This window comes from Gavialis gangeticus, unplaced genomic scaffold (assembly GCF_001723915.1).
Source record: "Gavialis gangeticus isolate Ggan-Ray unplaced genomic scaffold, GavGan_comp1, whole genome shotgun sequence".
Lineage (NCBI taxonomy): Eukaryota > Metazoa > Chordata > Crocodylia > Gavialidae > Gavialis > Gavialis gangeticus.
In genome coordinates this window covers 59227357-59247436 of record NW_017729031.1, presented here as the reverse complement: position 1 = coordinate 59247436, position 20080 = coordinate 59227357, and the positions used below count along the sequence as shown (strand labels likewise).

General features: G+C 36.8%; 2 long non-coding RNA genes across 3 annotated transcripts in view; both read right to left on the bottom strand.

The window, feature by feature from the left end:
* The window catches only part of LOC109301747, a 42800-nt gene extending 42524 nt beyond the window's left edge, over nt 1-276 (bottom strand). Inside the window, exon 1 of the long non-coding RNA XR_002098601.1 lies at nt 235-276. This is a non-coding gene — a long non-coding RNA (uncharacterized LOC109301747). The remainder of the gene's footprint in view (nt 1-234) is intronic.
* An 18180-nt stretch (nt 277-18456) lies between these two features.
* LOC109301746 overlaps nt 18457-20080 on the bottom strand; it is a 138586-nt gene continuing 136962 nt past the window's right edge. For both annotated transcript variants that reach the window (XR_002098598.1, XR_002098600.1), the window contains exon 3: nt 18457-18525. This is a non-coding gene — a long non-coding RNA (uncharacterized LOC109301746). The remainder of the gene's footprint in view (nt 18526-20080) is intronic.

Below are 20080 nucleotides of genomic sequence, written 5' to 3'. Positions count from 1 at the left end.
TGATGTTGCTGTTTTGGTTATACTCACTTCACATTTTCAAGCTTTTCTTAAAACATATTTCTTTAAAAAATTAAATTGAAATACTGATGAAATCACAAGACTCCAGAGTCCATAGTACTCAGCAAAAGCCTGCAGTGGCTATATCTTAATCCAGCCCAGAATAAGGTGATGGGTAAGAGGATACTCTTCTGGCCAGTGAAAAAGCTGCCAGCAGTAAATGATAAATCAGCTTACCTGCCATTCTTTGGTGCATGAATTGGTTAGCTCTGCATTACCCGTAGTATGGGACAGGAAGAAGATTTCAGTCAACCTGTTATGGCTCTGGGGATGAGTACAAAAACACCCAAACAAATAAACAAACAAAAAAAATCACAAAACCACTTTATCAAAAAGAACTTTTTTCCCCTTTTCCCTTGCTTATTGCAATTATCTATCAGTAGTAGTCATAGCATTTAACAACTGCATCTGAGAGTACCATCCTTCATGTAAGTAAATTATAACACAATGCATCTTTTTAAAACAGTGGAAATATATCCTTTTGTAGGAACTCTGGGTTTTGCATTCGCTGGCAATGACAAATGTAGGTAGATGCACCTGGATGTAGTTGTCTGCCTTGATATAAAGCATGGGTGAATAAATAGAATAACTCTCACTATTATTCTTTGTTGTACAGAGTGTTCATTTTACTGGTTTTAACTAGAGCAAAAATCAAAAGTGCTGGATTGTGATCAGAGAAACTGACGAGTTCTTAGCATTTTGCTGATGCCTTGTAAATCACTGGAAATGTCCAATGACCAAATAGTTTCATATTTATTTTTCCAAGATTTTTCCTTTAAGCAATCTCATTCTAGAAAAACACAAATGCTGATCTCAATAAAAGAAATCCCCCCTTTTGTTCTGTCAAACATAACTGCCCAATAATTATACATTCATTCTCATGCTAGGAGGCAAGTGTATGAGTAAAGAACCTATGAGGTGCTTTTAGTAAATGATTTAATACTGAGGCTTTAATACTGAGGATGTCAAATGCACCAAACCCAGTGTGTTAGAGGAAGAAAGAGTCATTGAAGTACTGTCTGTATTCAATAATGCATAGAATTCAGCTGCCCCCACACATTATCATTTGACGGCTCTGTGACTTAAATATAAGCAAAGTTGTTTGTTTGGTGTGGAAAAAAGGAGAAGTAATGGATTTTTAATTGATAAAAATGCTGAAGTCATAATTAGGACAAAAAGAAAAGTAAAGGCACACCATCCTTTCTTTTCTCTTCTCCCCTCCTCTTGCTCCTCCCCACCCCCCCATTTCACTTAACTGCATAAATAAATTCTCTATAAGAGTCTTGAATGCAAACCATGGATCTTTAGCTGGGGAGGGGAAGTGAAAGTCACTGTTTTCCTCCACAGAAACTGCAGCTGTGACAAACATACAGCCTTAGTTATGACACATAGGGGTTATGGCTACCTCGTCAATCTTTCTTCTGCGTGCAGTTGCAGTGAAATGGAAGTGACACTAAAACAGCCTTACCCATTTCTGCCATAGTACTGTAACAGAAATGTTATGCACAGCCTTCCCTATGAATTTCCGTTGCAACATCTAAATTTTAGCGCAGTTTCTTTAAGCCTGAAGGATGGACCAGTATCATATCTTCCTCAGCGCTAATTCCTGTTCAGCTCCCACTGAATCTGATGAAAATTTTAACATGCACAAGGCAGGCAGCATTTGGCCTCCAGAGTGTTGTACAGCAAGACCTGCTGGCATTTCCTGTTTATTTCAAGCTCTGAGATGGAGTCTTGAAACACGTCTCAGCCTGCAAGTACTATACTTATTAAATGAAATATGCATACAAATTGCTGACAAACTCTCTTTGACTATTACCTTTTATAGAATATTCCTGTAATACAATTGGCTCATTTTCCCATAAAACAAAATTTGCAGAACTTAATTCTGTAGGATGGGCTGGGCCATTTTCCTAATTATAAACAAAACCCATACTAACCAATCCCACATCTGAGCTAGTGAAGATTAAAAACAACCACTGTGTAGTAGAGAAGAAGTAACTGTTTTTCATAGGATTTTTACTTCACATTTGGGATTATACTTTCATATTTTGCAAACATATTTTATAAATCCATAATGCAAAAAAGTGTACTATTGTTAATATGTATTTGCAGCCTAGCATGTAAAGTCTCCAAAAGAGCCATTTTGGTGTCTCCTCTCAACGTGTATTATGAATAATAAACAAAGCATGGCTAGACAGTCTGCATTATAGAGCAATGATACACAGGTACGTTGTTCTGAAGATTCACAGACAGCATGCAGCCTAATGGCCCAAATGGAGTTGTTCCCCCATGTATGCATGCTAAGAATATAGAAAAGCTGTCTAAGTCATTAATAGGGTTACTGTTAGGGAATTTGTATTTATAACTCACTCTGCATGATGGAAGTAAATTGTGAAACAAATACATCTTATTCTTAGCTTTGTATGCCACTCACTCCTGCAAGGGCAAGTGTTCTGGTGCCACAAAGAACTGTCATAGAAAATCTTAGAAAGGACCAGTACTGTACATGGTCCATTAGGGGGCTCCAAAAAAGCAACTGCAGTTTGAACAGTCTGTCAGCCGCAACAGAGCTGAAGATACTTTCAAAAGTGTCTTAAATGAAGACTCATTTGTAACTAAAGTTATTTACAGTGTGCTAAAAGAAATTCAATCTGCAGCCATCAGTGAACATGGTATTTTGTTGAAGAAGCCATGACACCATAGGATACAAATATTTGTTTCCCTAAAAATTATTAATAAAAAAATTAAGCGAACTACCAAGTATCCTATTTGTGTCTTACTATTGAACCCCCCAAAATGGTTAAAAATGACCTGTGACTAAGTGGCGTGCTCCTACTTCCATTGTTTTAATCTGTATCAGATGTATTGTGAATGTGCCTTTCCTCCTCTTCTTTGGTAGTCCACAAAGTGGTACCAGCTGGTTTCATTTTCTTGTGATATCCCAAAATATGTTTGTCTCTGATAACAGTGCTCACACGGAACCGCAGTTGGAGTTGGCTACATAACTATGCCATGTAATTTACAAAATACTACTTATGCAAACTCATCATGTACTGGCTCCATAGTGTTTTCTTGGTATTTGTGTTATCACAGAATCATGCCATCTGAGGTCTTACATTGGACTTGGCCATTGTAATTTTTGGGTAAACAAAGAGGTAAGGAGAATATAGTTTTTTGTTGTTTACATGATGAGTATTTAGCTAGGTTAGTGAGGGCCTTTTTTAGATTAAATGGTGTGAGCCTGTTTAATTTTCAGGTCAGATTTACAGGTAAAATTCTCATACTAAATAGAGCTCTATCATATCTGTTGTAGGAATCATGCCCATAGGCTGCTTACAGACATTAAAAAAACCACACCTTACCACCACTGTGCATTAGTTTGACCCGGATCCACAGCATCTGTATAGATCAGATGCTTGGTCGGGCTTTTTGGCACTTTTATCTGAAGCTGATTAAATAGTCTATTAGATAAAAACATCAAAAAAGCCCCACTAAACTGTACAAGTTACAAAGCCCTAATTCTCTTTGGATTTGTGTTGGTGGATTAAACATAGACTCAAACTATTACTATTCGAATGTACTCTTGTAATTGTTAATTAATGAAAATGGAATAACTATAAAGCCCTCTTTTTTCTATTGCAGAAAACATTTGTATAGGTAATTTCAGCAAACATTTGGAGAACTGGAAGTGATTTTTCTACCCATATGCTTCTTTATGAACATGTAATTTTTATCTATGCTTTACTCAGTTGAATATTTATAAGTCTGGTTGGCCTCAAAAGTGCCTGCTAAAAAAATTCAATTGCACCAGAATGCCTAAAGTAAGATTTATTCAGTTACCCTTTAGGTACTTTGCAAGTCATTTCCATTTTCTTCCTATAATTTTGCCCTTAGTAAAATCTTAAATTTTTCCAATTTGCTCTGTTATTTTAATTAGTCAATCCTTCCTTAGTTGTACAAATAAGCAGGCTTATAAGTTTGAAACTGTAAATCATTCATCCATTAAAAACTCTATTTCCTCATACTGCAAGTTCGATTCATTTAGAAAAGAAAAAACCTTGGCATGGAACAGAATTATGCAATGTCATGGACACATTAACATTTGGATCAAAATTTTACATTGTGTCAGCCAGTAAACAGTATAAATGGTTCAGATTTGCAATAAATAATTGTCTATTAATACTCTGGCATGGTGTAGCAAATTAAAGTTTCACTTCAGTAAGCACAGATGTAGGTGAGAGCTATGGCCTAAAGAAAGCAACTGCCATACCACATTAGAATAGAAAGCATCATGAAGCGTTACTGTATCTTTCTAGCAATGAGAATAATATCTACAAAGTTAAATAGCAGTACAGAAACATGGGAGGAGGTACGTTCTGGGTGTACCTAAATCCAAACAGTCAAGATTAAGAACCATTACATTTTAGATGCTCTGGCAAAGAGAAACACGTGGTATGGGATTAAGAAGATATTCACAGAATGGTGTGCTGTTGTATATAGACATGAACCAATATTTTAGGGACTCAGGACTGGTAGGGACCTCTTGGATTAGCAAACTGAGGCCCTTGCAGTTGTGGGTGATCACCCCAGATAATCCTGTACATAAACTTATTCCATTAAATTAACCCATTTTGCTGCTTGCAAATGGCCTTGATTTTCTAAAATTATTCTCTAGTTGAAATTTCCTTTCCCCGCCCCCCACTTATTTCTCTGACTTCTTGGGGTTTTTTGCAGTAGATTGTTTGTCAGCAGACGGTCTTGAGCATTCAGTATATGAAACAGGAAAGTAGGTATCTTATTGCAATATTCCATTTCTCCAAACATTCCTGCAAATAAACTAGTTCAATGTGGAAGGTGAGCACAAATCACAGCATGGCTATGCACCAAGCAAACTCATCTAAAAATGTAAATGAATATTAGTTTATATGTATTTATATTAATCACTGGCTTTTAGTTCAGACATTGAAGGTAGAAGTAGGTGTGTCCTTGTATAGTCATTTTTGTTTCACAGTTTTTGATTCCATTCTTTCGTATTAATCACTCTACTGAGGTGGCTTTACTCAATAAAGCTTGCTTTCTATTACATTAACTATACAGAGCACATTCTCCTTTTTCTATTGTTAGTAAATATTTTCCATAAACTTTTCAACTCAGAAGGTTCAGTATGTTGGACTAAAATTGTTTCACACTACTGCTTGGTAGGCCATATCTTTATTACTGATCAAGACATTTCTACTGTGTGCACCCTCCTGGTATCCTGTTGCCTTTATCAGTGAGCTGGATAATTTAGGGTTGAATTGAACCAAATACACAAAAAGGGAAGAGGTATAGAGAAGTAACCCTACCTTTGACTGTTTAAAGGTCAGACGGCACTGTCATTCTTACCCTGAGTAATGTTCAGGAACTGTTTTCTGTGCTGGATTGTGGAGTGGACTCTGTAAATGCTGAAAACTATGGAAAGAGTCTTTTAAGGTGGGGAGCAGCATGGGGGAGTCCTACAGAGAGCTTTCCAGAGGTTCTGTAGGGGCAGCGTGGCTCTGCTCCAAGCCTCAGTGGCAATTAATAAAAAAAATAAAAATCATCCATTTAATAAAACACATGTCATTCCTTAGAATTATTCATAGCTCTTTTGGTCACCAATGATTTGCTCCATTTGTACAACATATTTTATTGACATGAGCCCTTGCATGGCTGCTGTGAAAAAAATGCATGTTATTACATGGGTAATCACACAGTACCTTCATGGGAGGCAATAGTTAATTACAGGATAAGTTGTGTCAATATTCCCCTGTCATTGTTTGGGATCTGTGTAATTAGCTCAGTTCACCTGTACAAATCAATTTTTCTCTTCTCCCTTCTTGCAACAACTGCAGATGAAGGAGAGGCCTTACGATGTTTCATGTGTGTGGATTCACATAATGCATAAGCACCTTCTAGAGCAGTATACTGTCAGTGATTTTGTTACTGTTATCACTGGCAAATCACAGTACCATAAGTTAAAATACCTGTAAGATGCAGATAAACTTTTATTTCTGGCTGGCTGATTCAAATCTAGCCCAAAATTGTAATGCCTGGAAGTCCATATCATCTGATGGCTGTTGAAGGCACACCCATGAAATTGGTTTGGTGCTCTCTGTCTACTGGAACTAATACCTTTTATGATATCTCAGCAGGGAGGCCAGGGATTGAATAGGTATGATTAGTGAACTACTATACCTTGAGAGGTGTTTTCCGTTGGGTCAAAACTGAGCCACATTATAGTGATTCAAGAGAGGCTTGAACTCTTACAGTCCATACCATATTTATTTTGTGGACAAATGGAAGACAAAAGTCTCCAGGGATGACAGCCAACCACCTCCCATGAGGTGCATAAATTAAAAGGAGATGGTAGAGATAGTGAATGAAAGATTCCCTTAAATGCTGCTCTCTCACTCTCATATCTCCTTATATAAAGAATTAACTAGCTGATATGCAACAAAACATCAGTTCTCCAGCAAATGGTAGAGTACTAATTAGATACTTCCTTTTTTCAAAGGCAAAATAAAGTTTTTCTGTCACTAATACATAACATGACCAATAGCATAATGGGCTAAAATGTGAGAAGTCTCCTCCTCCTTCAGCCAGGTACAGACATCACGCTTTTACTGGTATAGGCAACTGGAAGCCAATTTATACCTGTAACAGAACAGAAGTTTGGCACTCATAGACTGTTTTAAAAATGGCAAACCCAATCTAAAATTCCGCCCCCCCCACAACCAAAAATGTGTGTTCTATTCACTACTGATCTAAAATACGCTGCTTACAGAAAACCATGTAACAAAACAATTCTGCCTCTGGGTTTTTGTATGTCTGTACCTAGCCCTTCTGTTTCATCATGGGTTTTTGTCCAGCTCCAGTTTTGTGACTTAGGCTCACCCGGGCATGTGCCTGTGAAACCTTGTACCTACCTGCCTGTGTATACTCAGTAGCTGTGTGGATACTTACTTCACATGTCCATACCGTGTACAGAATAGAGTAGCAAAATGCCAAAAAGAGCAGCTACATTCCTGTATAATTGCCATTTGGATGTGTAAAGTAAAATAGGATTCTGCCCTCAGTGAGGGTGAGAATTTATAAGGCACAGTGAGAATTTACCGTGCTTTTCTACTCTATGCTATCTCTGTGTGTGCACTACAAATGGCCACACAGGAAGTTAGTGCACAGCAGCTGGCATGCTGGAAATTCTTCTGCATGGAGGCAATCCTTCAGAGTCTGTCTCTTCCTGCATTATGCCTACCTTTTTCTTAACAGAAACATTTGTCCCTACAGCAGTCCCCCTTAGCACCTTCCCTGATGTAAGCCTATCTGTCCTTTAAAAACCACATTCTAGCACTTCGACTAAGATGCAGTTTGGCTTTGCCTGTGCTGAGCAGCTGAATTTTGTTAGGAAATGTTTAGTAGGAGGCTCATTTACTCTGAGTTTAAATATGGTTTATCAATTCAATTATTGGCTCAGATGCATGTGTCAAATGAGTGATACAGGTTCATCTGGGATTCTCTTCCCTCCCAGCATTCGTACTGCCACCAGATCTACATAGACCCCATGTGTTAAGGTTATGTCACCTGCAGGATTACTAAAATGCTGTCATTCAGTAAAATAGGGCAGAAAATTGTTTTCTTACATCATTGTACCAACAAGCTGCTTCTTGTATGCTCTGGCATGACAATGAAACATCCATCTTTCTTTGTGGACAAAACTGCCAGTTTACTGTCTTCAGTGCCATGTTATATGTGGCTAAAACCATTCCATTCCAAAGGTTTATCCTCTGCTAAAATGAAAACTTCCTTGCTTGAGTTTTAAAGAATGCAGGGAAAATCTAACTCCTCATTGCACAAAATGCTACTAGTATGTTCACATTTATATACTGTTTTAACTCCTAATCATTCCTCTTCCTGATAATATTTACTGAAATCTTGTGCCAAACTCTACAAAGAACTTTTAAATTTCTTTTTTTTCTTTGTTTCTTTCTTTTTAATTTTTAAATATACTCACAAGGGGGAATGCTCATAAAATTCAGCTTCAGCCACAATCTGGACTACGGTCTGCCAAACTCCGCATAAATAAATCATCAAGTCATTTTGGCATCCTGTGGGCCAGAAGGAATATCTTCCTGGGCAGATTTAAAGAGACATGGCCCTGTAAACGTAAGTCCTTTGTGAAAAGAAGTGGCTGCCAGCTTGAAAGGCTATATTTTGACTCTCACTTATTTGCATATCCCAAAATATTTATTTCCCTAAAAAGTCCTGGGGAAAAGCACTATTAAATCCAAAACCACAATTGCTTTTCTGTTAGTAGTTTTTTGGGGAATACATTACTCTGCTATCTGCACTGATATCAAAGGAAATGAAGGGTCTAAGTGTGATGTAAATGCTCAGCTATACAAGACATCAGTTACAATGAAAATATCTACCAACCCCACAAGCTAATACTCATCTGAGCTTTTAAACTAAGAAGTTGAATGCCCAAATATTATGAATAAAGCAATACAATGGCTCTTTAGCTTGTACATTGTGCTGTTGAATGAAAGCCACAGAACCAGGACCACAGGTCTCATATCTCACTATGACTCATTCCTGAGCTAGGAAGGACTCGGAAGTGCACTGCAGCAGTACCTCTTACTGGGTGAGAAATGGCTAGGAGAGAGTTAAGAATCCTGCCCCTGACAAAAGGAAGGTTTCCTTTGTGGTGTTGGGGTGGGGGGGAGGTTGTAACATAAACTAGAGGGGACTCATCTGCTCCTTTTGAAAAGGTCAAACTCATACTGGAGCTCAGACAAAAGAAGTTTTCACTAGTTTGTCAAGATGAGATTTTGGGCCAGCTTTCTCACTGCCATGACCAGTTCACTGAGATCAATAGAATTTTGCCTGTGATTTTGTCACAGGGAATTTGGATCATCATCCGTGGACTCTATATGAAATTGCTAAAAAGTAACAACAGCTAAACGTAGAGGAATCTTGCATAGTTTTAGGTTTTCCTACAACCCATAACTAGGGCCAGGTTTGCTGAAAGTTTCAAAACCATTAGTCATGCCATAGGCCATTTAGGTTTTTGGATGGTAAGTAAGCAAAACATGGTAGCTTTGAAACCAGGCAGAAGTCTTCAGTTTTGGGTGAATTTTGCTTTCTGTTCTAGGATTCACTACAAATCCAAGCAAACATCAGGAATATGAACATCCATGAACTCCCTGAGAGGTAACTAGAACTGTGCAATGTTCTACTTGCACAATGAGAGGTTTATGTCTGTTCTGATAGTACCTAGGTGGAGCCATTAAGGGGGACACTTTGAAAATGATGTGCACCATACATGTAAAAAGCTAATTGTGGCTGCCTTCTAAAACCCTAATGAAAATTTTTCTCCTTGAAGTTAAATATGCTATTTATGTGTTGACTTTTTTTGACCTATTTTGTTAGCATTATAGACAGGCAGAGCTTGGAAATTTGGAGCTGAATACAAAATTAGATTTCCAGTTATTCAGATTTGGGCTTTGGCTTGGCCCATAACAAACATGAACTATGTCCAAAATTATTAATGGGTTTTCAGTTCCTCAACAGTGGAGTGTTTCATCTCATTTCTGGTAACACAAAGCATCCTGTAAAATAATTTAGGGATTAATTGCTTCCAAATAGTTTTGAACTAGGTGTGTGTTGAGTAGATAGATTACATACCAGGCCTGAGGTCTGCGGCATGACTGCTGAAATATGACTGAAGGTGCAGATGTCAGATGGATTTTTCCAAGTTTATCTTAAATTAAAACTCTGTATTTTGTAGCATTGATATGATATACCCAACTTCAGCCCTGTTTGGCTGACAAGGCATTAATGCACTTATTTCTCTCATATATTTTTGAGTTGCAAAGAAGTACTGAGAAATATATACCAGGCAGTTACAGGTTAAGGATCATTTGCATAAATTAGCAAGTTTGCAAATGAATTCATCTAGTGAAAAGTAAGACACGGGACACTGCATTTTAATAATTGACATTCCACATGAAATGCAATGTTCTTGAGGAGGAAATTGAGCTCCAGGTTGCTATTAGAACCAGCGGAGCAGCAAGAGCTGGAAAGAAATGCCATCTCACATTATGTGAGTTACTGCTCCTGCATAACAACTATCTTCCATTCTGATGGACTTCTTTTAATAAAACTGCTCCAGGCTTTTTATATAGAGAAGGAATCAGGAGAAATCCAGTAATCAACAATATTGGACAGGAAACTTAAAATGAAAGAAGTCATTATGATATAGTCTTAACATTCAGGCAGTTATTCATTACATTCTGTTTCTTAAAATAATCTTTCATTTTCCATTTTATTTGGCAGCAAAATCCCCTTACTTTTCAGTTTTGCTAAACACTTGCAAGATTACTCCAAAGTATGCAAGGCTGAGTGAAAATTATAAATTATCTAAATTTTTTGTTCCCTGTCACAACGTAGGTTAAATTGCAAAATAGAGATAAGTGATCCACTTAGTTGCCCTCTGCTGTCCTGATCAGTTCAGGAACATATAATGTTATAAATATTGGTCTTAATACAAAAATAATGACTTTCACAAAGTGCTAGTCAGTCATTCGAAGTCACAATATTTTAACTGTGTGCCATAAGTACAAATTATAAGATCACAAAGAGTTGTAAATAAATCTGTCCTTACTAGTGTTTCTTGGCATAATTTAAAATGATCTTAAGCAAATTCAATCATTGACTCAGTGATATACTTTTTCCAAGTTCACATAGAGTAATTATGTCATATCAATTAGATATGCAGTGGCCTGCATCAGCCAATAAAATTTCTCCCACTCACTTGTAATATTCCCAGATATTGGTGGGAAAATTATTATCGTTACTTTGAGTAAAAACCTAAAAATCATGTTGATGGTGTGCTCGGTGAGCTCTGATAAACTTCCTGCATTGAGAAGATAAAGCAATTAACTATCATTAACTGCCTACTACCTTTCCCATTTCTTGACCTTTCTCACTGTGTAGATTGTTTCATGGACACTTTTTACTTTGGGACACATCTTTTATTTTCTCTGCTTTTTGCCACTGAAATTTTATTCTTGGCAATATATGCATATAATCTGATAAGCAGTTAAAGCAAAGAGCAGTGAAATGATGTAATGTCACAATATTTCACCATTCCAGAGCTTGAAACATTTTGAAACTAGATTGTACAAAGAAAGGAGAAATGTGCCGCAGTGTACTGCAATAGATGATTTCATTCGTGACAGGATGGATAAGTTGATCAAGGTCTTTTTTCCCCCCAGTTTTAGGAATCCTATGATGTCAAAGAATTCCTAATGTTTTTATTTTTGAATATGCTGAGTTTTCCTTTAAAACAGACAAGCCCTGTTAAACATATGTATTATGAAAATGGAATATCCTTTTTTACTTTGGAATACAGATATTAAAATTCCTAACTGAAATGAGCTTAATATAACTGAGTTGATATGAATCCTCAACATTTTAATGCAGCTGTCAATCCATACTAAAAATACTAAAAAATAAGTCAATTTATAGAGTGAAATTGTGGTCCTATTGAATGACAAAATTCTCATTGACTTCAATGGAACCAGGATCTCTCTATGGACTGTCTGTAGCACTTAGCTTAATAAAGTCATTTGAAATAAAGGGTATATAACATTATGTAATGTTTAGCAGCCAATGAATGAAAAGAATTACAATGTCTAACTCTTAATCTTGGAAAAAAACTCAAGTAGCCCAAAATCTTAATAAGAATGTTTAGAGAGTAATTTATTTTACAAGAAAAAGGGAAAAAACAGAGTTTTTTTCCATTACAAAATAATTTTGATATTACTATTATTAGCAAAGTGTTCTGTAACCTTAAAACAGTTACTCCTGAATCTTATCATGTGTAAAAGGAGCAGTCAACCGGCCTTCTAGAAGGCCGGTTGACACCTTACCTGAACAAAACATTACCTTTATGAGTGCAGTAACAGTGTAAAATTCCTTTTCATCAGTGTGTCACTGATGGATCTGAGCAGCTTTTCATGAATGCATGCAGCAAACTCTTTATATTTCTACATTCTAATAACAGTGAACAGCATAAATTATCTCTAATTCTTGATTCTGCGAGGAAGCAGCCATCTGGTCTAATACCACTGTGACAGTGATATAGGACTGAACACTCTGTGCTTGGTCTGCTGCACAGAAAAGGACAATAGGACATATTTTAAAATGTCAGGATACATCAGAACCATATTCAGGAAAGTTTGCATTTATGAAAATTGATAGTATTGGAGATATATCATGATGCAGATCTAATCATGGTTGCTGGTATGGTGAATTAAATTAAGAGCTGATTTGAATTTTTCTAATTAAAGATGTGTGATTCCTTCTCCCATCGTGTTTCCTCTTTCTGTAAAAGAAGCTTATTAAACAATTTTCAGGAACACTTTGTGGTGCAAAGGGTTAAAGCATTAGCTGCAACACCCGGATTCAGTAGTGGATTGTGTCTTACATTTGAAATGAGTTTAATGGTTTTCACAGCAGGATTCAGCGGACATTTGTTCATGTCTCAAAACCATCAGTAAAATTTGCATAATGTTTATTTGAACTGGCTGGCTTGGTAACAAACATATCATAGGTACTGCAGCTAAGGATGGAGGTGTTTAGGCAGGGTGGGTTAGGTTTTGAAGAGCTTGTGTTGTATATTGTATATTCTTTCTGATATCAGAAAGAATGTCAGCCTTCAACCTTCAAAGAACTGAAATACATGCACACATCTCCAAACAGAAAGGAAAGAAACCAAAAAGAGAAGCGTTGCTTATTAGGAGATTAAGCCTACATTCATTTATCAGTAAATATGAGTTCAACTAAAAACCCATCTAATGCGATTTTCCATGGACAAATTCATTTAATCTTTCCCACTTGTCATAGGTTTAATTCTTTTGCTAAATATTTTTAATAAATAAGTATATTTTTGAAAACTTGTTATGCTGTCATAACATTAATGGCATCATTTACAGCCTTTGTAATTCATGTATACCTTCACTTTCACTAGCAGCCTGCCAAGTTTTCAAAAACTTACCATATTATTAAAACTAATTTAAATAGTTCCTTACACAGCACCCACAATAGTTATCCTGTAGAAGTCAAACAGTTAAATACTCTAATGGGATTTTAAAAGGGGATGCCGAATGTTCTGTCTAATGGAAAACATTTGTAGTTTTGCATACTAGGGAGGAGCAGACACACCTCATACTCCAATGTGCTAGCAGATCACGAGGATAAGAAATAATCCTACCAGGCCTTTCTACCATGCAGAATATTGCATAATTAACCAGCTGTTTTCTTTAAAGCATCAAACATAGACCACTAACAGAGGCAGCATACCAATCTTGATAGATAATTGGTCCGGTGTGGTATGGTGAACTATATATATTCAGATGTATACACTTTAAATACAGGTGGGAGTTTTTCTGAGATTTCCAATTTGCTTTTCTGCCTATATTTATTCCAGAGATATAGGTTAAATGAATCATTTCAGATGGTGAGATTTTGGTGCTGTATATTAAACTAATCAGAGTCCAATGTCAGGACTACATTTCAGTATTCCTAGTTTCTAGAAGTGTTACTTCCTAGGCTTCACTCAGAACGATGTTATATACCATCTTTGCTGAAGGAGCTAGATAGTCAAATACCATCTTTGGATATTTTAGCCCATCCTCCAAATTCAGCCTGCTAGCACCCCAACATCAAGTAATCCCTGGAATAGTATTTTCATTAGTGCATTCTTCTTAAGAGAGACACCACAATAGAAACACACACCAAGGGCAGATCAAGATAGTATGCAAAAACAGAGGCAGCTTTCAATTAAGGCAAACTTAACATAGTTCCTGCTGTCTCGGTGCAAAGACTGAAGACCGCCAGAACCCTTTGAGTCATCAGTGTTCTCATTTATACAATGCAAACAGCATAAGCACAGGAACCAGATGTAAGATGCCTGATAATTATGAGTGAGACCTTACATTCCTTTTGCCCACTAAAATCCTAAGTAAAGATGAAGAATCCAGAATTGACATGTGAGAGTCTCATTTCATGTGAAGACGCTAGGAATTTTCTATGCTAGAAATGTAAAGGTCTAACCTATACTTAGTATTTGGATACTAGTTGGTAGTCCTCAAATTAAAGTCATTCTCCCTATTTAATGCTTTATAGTAGATCCTGTGGGATGACAGAGGGAGTGATAGCTTAGAAATACAATACAGACTCTAGAGGTACTTGAGATGCATGGCTCAGTCACTGAGAGAGAATCTGAAATGGTGGTGGAAAACAGAGGGTTTAAAGAATGATTTCTTCACATATTTTCTTTGGTTCCAAATTTGATTCTTCCTTGTTCTACCCATTAAATTCTGTGCAGCGGTTTAGTAAATAAAAGTGTTAATTAAGAAGGCCTCAGACTGTAGTATATTCACCCTTACATTCCATGGAAGTGGTCCCAAAATTTGTCTTGACTCATTGATCCATCACTTTCTGGAAAGCAAAAAAGAATCATTTGGCTGCAAGAAAACCTGAGCTCCAGTAACCTTCCAAAGCAATAGAAATATGTCTTTCCCAAGATTTCCACATTGGGGCTGCAAGAGTCTATACTGTATAAAACTGCCATCTTAGCAGCTGAAAATGGATAGAAATTGGGCAGACTTTGCCATCCTTCTTCCATATTTTATCCTTTTATTTCTCTGTTGATGTCACACTTCTCTATACTGAATAAGATTATACTAGGGTTAAATTCAACCCACTCTACTGATTTAAGGCTAAGGAATCTGCCTTTGAGAGGCATTGTTAAAACACGACAATGACAGCAATTTTGTTTGGCAGTTTTGTCAGTTAAAAGGGAGGTGATTCACTTCTTGAAGTTTTGACCTTCTCTTCTCCTTTCTTATATTTTAAACAAGTCTCTGTTTCCTCCTGGCAGTGGCTTTGCAACCTGAAATGTTTAAGGCATGGGGAAAAAACAGACATTGATTAATGGCCCTCCTGTAACACCTCAGGTTGTGATCTCATCACGTCTCTTAAGTAAAGCAGGGTCATGCTGGTCAGTACTTGAACAGGAGACCTCCAAGGAAAACCAGGGTGGTGAAGGAGGTGGCAATTTCCCTATGCAGCAGTTCAGAGCCAGTCGCCAAGCATGGTGCTATGTGGTACGTAGTGTGCTGTTGAAAGTGCCTCTTTTGGAAGAGCTGTAAACCTAGGATTTAGACTACTTCACTAGAAGCATATCAGCTTTTATCATGGTCTACAACCTTAAAACGTCTGTTAACCAGGCTTAGAAAAGAATAAAGAGGTGAAGGTTTAAGACAAATGCACAGCTAAAATGTTTTCATCCACCTTACAAGAGGCCTGTCTTGTTTGTCAGTGTGACTGATTTCTTTATCTTCATCATGTGGTGCTCTGCATATGATCATACTTGGAGTTGTGTGTGTATATGTTTTTCTACATACAAGTGTGAATAAGGAGAGAATTCCTAAAGGGCTGAATCTTTGTTTTGTATGAACAGTGCTGAACAACTGATGTCTTCTAAATAACTCTTAGATTCTCTGGCAGCTGTGCACAAGAAGTCTGAAGTATGTTATAGGGTATAAACAGAAGAAAATCACTTCTATATGGTCGCAAGCATTATGAATTTATTTAATGGTATTTTTATTACTGTTTAATCAAGAAACATGGATCACAGACTTCATTCAAACAGCTTGTGCTGTCTCTAACTATTAAGAAAACACTGATAGAGCTTGGTTGTTTACTCCAACTCTATGTAATACTCCTAAGATTTTTTTATAAGGAAGAAAGAAGAAAAGTTAATCAGCATACTACTCCAATATATTTTCTGGCAAATCCACAGTACTGGAGATAGTTCAGTATGGTGCAGGAGAAAATATATCAGAAACAATGAAATTTACATAAGAAGTCAAATGCCATGAAATTTATTAGATGCAAGTGAAAAGTAAAATAATATGCAGCATGCAGTACAGAAATCGAGACACAAGGACAATTAAATAGAAGCTCTATGATTTGGACCCTCACTTGATTTTAAAATGTTGGAAAAAACAGGGTTTTTCTGAATTAGTGATATAAATAAGATTTTTCTATGTTCACTCTGTAGCCTCTTAGCAAACTTTTTCTAGTCAATCAATCAGTCACTCAAGCAGTCAAAATCTTTAACTGCATAAAAGTCTATGGAGAGCAAGTTTTTATTTACAGTGGTGACCTGGCCAAGAAGAATCCAAAACAGCAATATGTATTATTACTTATAGACATACCAGCACTGCTGTATATTACTAGAGAGCTTCCAAACATATCACCAGACATAAATCAATTACATAAAATACCACAAACATCAGATAAAACAATAAAAGAGAAAAGGTCATAACACCACCAGACATGTCATGAATAACAGCTACAAGCACCAGCCAATGATTGATCCATTTTATGAATAAAAGGGCCAGAAGATATACAAGTTGCCCCTGTTACATCCTTTTGTGATCTGTTAAAAAAAAGTCCTACCACCTTTAATGTTGTCTTTTTGACCTTATTACTTTGGTCTATATTTTATTATAAGACATTAATTATTTTAAAGCTCAAAACTGGGTTGTATATACCTACATATATACATTGCTTAGCAATTAACTTAAGTATGTTTTCAGGCTATACTTGTAGAGATTAATAATACTGTGCAAGTGGTAACACAGACTGATCTATTGCTATGGTTCAGTCTATTGAAGGGAGCTGGTCAGGGAACATTGTTGGTGATGATTTCTACACAACTGTTTCAGTTGTTATGATATGAAGAAAATTCAGTGTTGCAAATAATATTGTGCTGAATCCTAAAAGTTCTAAGATTGGGGAATGGCAGGTGCCCCTTACCCCTAAGAATTTGGCCCATTTTGGTATTTATGTATTTTTGTCTTCCATTTATTAATTGTTGTCTTGTCAAAGCAGGAAATACAACATTAATCAAATTCTTTAGCATACTGATAGCTCATAAATATACTAACTATATACTGACTGTATCTTTACAGGTAAAAATATGGCCATTGCAATAAATGCATTTTTAAATGCAGGACCAGGGCCTTCCTATTAAGTGCTACATTTATGTGCACATCTTATTCCCCAGTGCCCCAGCTAATTCCCCACAAGCTTCAAATGTCCTGCTGCCCTCTGCCTTGCACCTTCCATATTCATTTATATCTCTGCAGAGTGAGGGCCAAGGGGGAATAAAACTGCCATTCTGATTTGATAACATTTTACACTCACTCTGTATAAGCATAAATGAGCAACCCAGGTCAAGGCAGTGGAGACTCGGGTCCTGTGACTAAATTGCTCAGTATCTGAAAGAGTTGTTCAAAATTGTCTGCAATTCAAAATAATATTGCCTGTAATTCAGAATACAAGTATTGTGTCATATTTTAGCACTTTCATTGTGTGGAATGAAACTTGTGTAAACTTTCAGATACCAGGCCAACATGTGTCAGTAAATCAGATGGCATGCCACATCATCATCCCTGAGAATCTCCACAATAGTTTCTAACATTTACTTCAGAGCTTAGCACTTTCATATTAAAAAAATAATCACTGACATCCTAATAATTATTACATTATTAATCTGTTTTACCATGAACAAAGCCATCTGCTAAACTGGTACCTGGATTACATTTCTGCTTAAAAAAATATTTGCTGCTTCCCAAAAGTGCTGTTGAATAAAAAAGTAAATGTGGCTGAAAACATGTCTATATAAACTCTGCTTCATTCTCCTCCAAATATGTCAATGTGTTAGGTTCTGCAGTTCAGAATAAACAGACCATTCAGGTGCTAAATCCAAATCCTCTGCCTGGAGATTGGTGGTTTGGGATGAAAAGCTTAGACTTCTCTGCATTTTAGATGAGTTGTTTTTGCTTTATTTTTGATGACATATGAATTTAGAAGCAAATTTTGTCCATTTAAAAAACTCCAACACACACTCATACACACACAGACACACAATTTTCAAATATAGTATTATACAAAGCCCAAGCAATCTGTTTTACAGTGTCACATATTTCTCTCTCTTCTTACACCCAATATCTATGATTAAGAAATGTAATACATACTAAGAAAGTCTGATATAATTTACATCATACATTAAAGTGTTTTGCATGAGAATATAGTATGATGCAGACAGGAGAAGAATTATATCTTTCATTAAAAGGTTTGCAACTCAGTGTGCTGTGATATAACTATAGCAGTTTTTCTGTCTTGCTGAAGGGTTTTTATTTTAAACACTACCTTGAAAGCTGAGGGATGGATATACATTTAGCTATATGCTTTAACTTAATATCACCTCTTAGTAATGACACTGTCAGTTTACCTGCTGTCCCAAGGTTATGGGTGAACAGTTATGTTGTCACTGTTCTTCATCTCTCTGCATCTTGATGCAAGCTGTAAAATAAGATGGCATTTTTTTCATTATTTAAAGCAAAAAAAAATCCTAGTTTGAAGTTGTTCATCAAGAATGACCTCTCTCTCTCTCTCCCCACACACACAGGTCAGGATTAAAAGAAAAAGAATTATATGGAAGAAATGTAATTTTGTCACTGATATTTTTGTCTAAATTAGGATTTGTAAGTGTTGCTTTATTTAAAAAGCAATGAGGACAACTTGCTGGTATGCACAATCAAATGGGAGCCTTCGAAGAAACATATTTTTTCTTCTTTTAAAATATAGGATGAAAGACAAGGGCAGATGTTTAGAATGACTCATCAGAAAATGCCAGATCCTGGTCCCCATTCCACCTGCCTGGGTGTGTCTACATGAGATGTTTACTGTGGAGTTGACTGATTAGCTACACATGCGGTACTGTTAGGATGGAGTAGGCAGCAAAAACAGTGAAAGCAGGGCAGCAAAAACAGTGAAAGCTCAGGCTGCAGAGCTGAATGCGCCAAAAAGTGTCATCCAGGCAGTAGGTATGAAAGAATATGACCAGATAAAGCCATCTCACAGGGTGGATTTTTCCATTGGCAATGAAAATGCTAAGAGAGGGAGCAAAACGGCTGGTGTGCAATAAGTGTGGAAAGCAACATGGCCCCAGATGTTGTTCTGCCTTTGGAAATCTCTTTTTTAACTATTTGCCAGGTGCAGCAGATCCCAAACAAAACCTTCAGATGCATACAGTTGAAAGCATATCAGAATAATTTTTTATAGATATGCTGGAATCAAACAAAATCAATAAGAAGGACTGGATTTTGCCAGTGGAAGTGCAAGGAGCAATGTTTTCATTTAAACTGGACACTGAAGCTCAGGTTTATATTATAACGGTGCATGAATATAGAAAATTAAAATTGGGACTAAAAGTGATAAATATTAAAATACCTGGCTATTCAGGAGTCAATATGCTAGTGAAAGGTAGATGAATTGCTAGCATCCAATATAAAAACAGCATACAAACTCCCATTCATTGTGGTAGGCAGGGAAGTCGCATCAATTTGGGGTCTGGCAAGTTATGAGAAACTGAATCTAGTTAAGTGTGTGCTTGTAGTACAAGAAGACACAACATTCATGCCTCCTGATGTTCCTCTTAGGTGTCATGGGCCAAAACTAGGCAGTCTTCTTAGGAAGAAACCAATTGTTCCAGCAAATAAGAAGCAACCATAGGGAAAAATTCCTTGTAGGGAAAAATTACCTATGGACACAAATGCAAATACTATTATACAGAAAGAGGAAATCCGTAGAGGTGTACCAATACATCAGTCCCATATTGGATCACCACTGATAGAAAAAATGACAGTATCAGCAATTGACTTTTTTTGGCTGATGTGGCTGATAATGTCATCGATAAATGCCCCATGCATGCGCACAGCAGCAATGCAGCATGTAGGTGGTTCCGGAGCGCAGCTGAGCAGCATGGGCAGCAGCTATGTCTGGCTGGTAAGTCTGTTGTGAGGGAAGAGGCATGGGGAGTGGGGGCAGATTGAGGCCCCCACAATGAGGGAGGGAG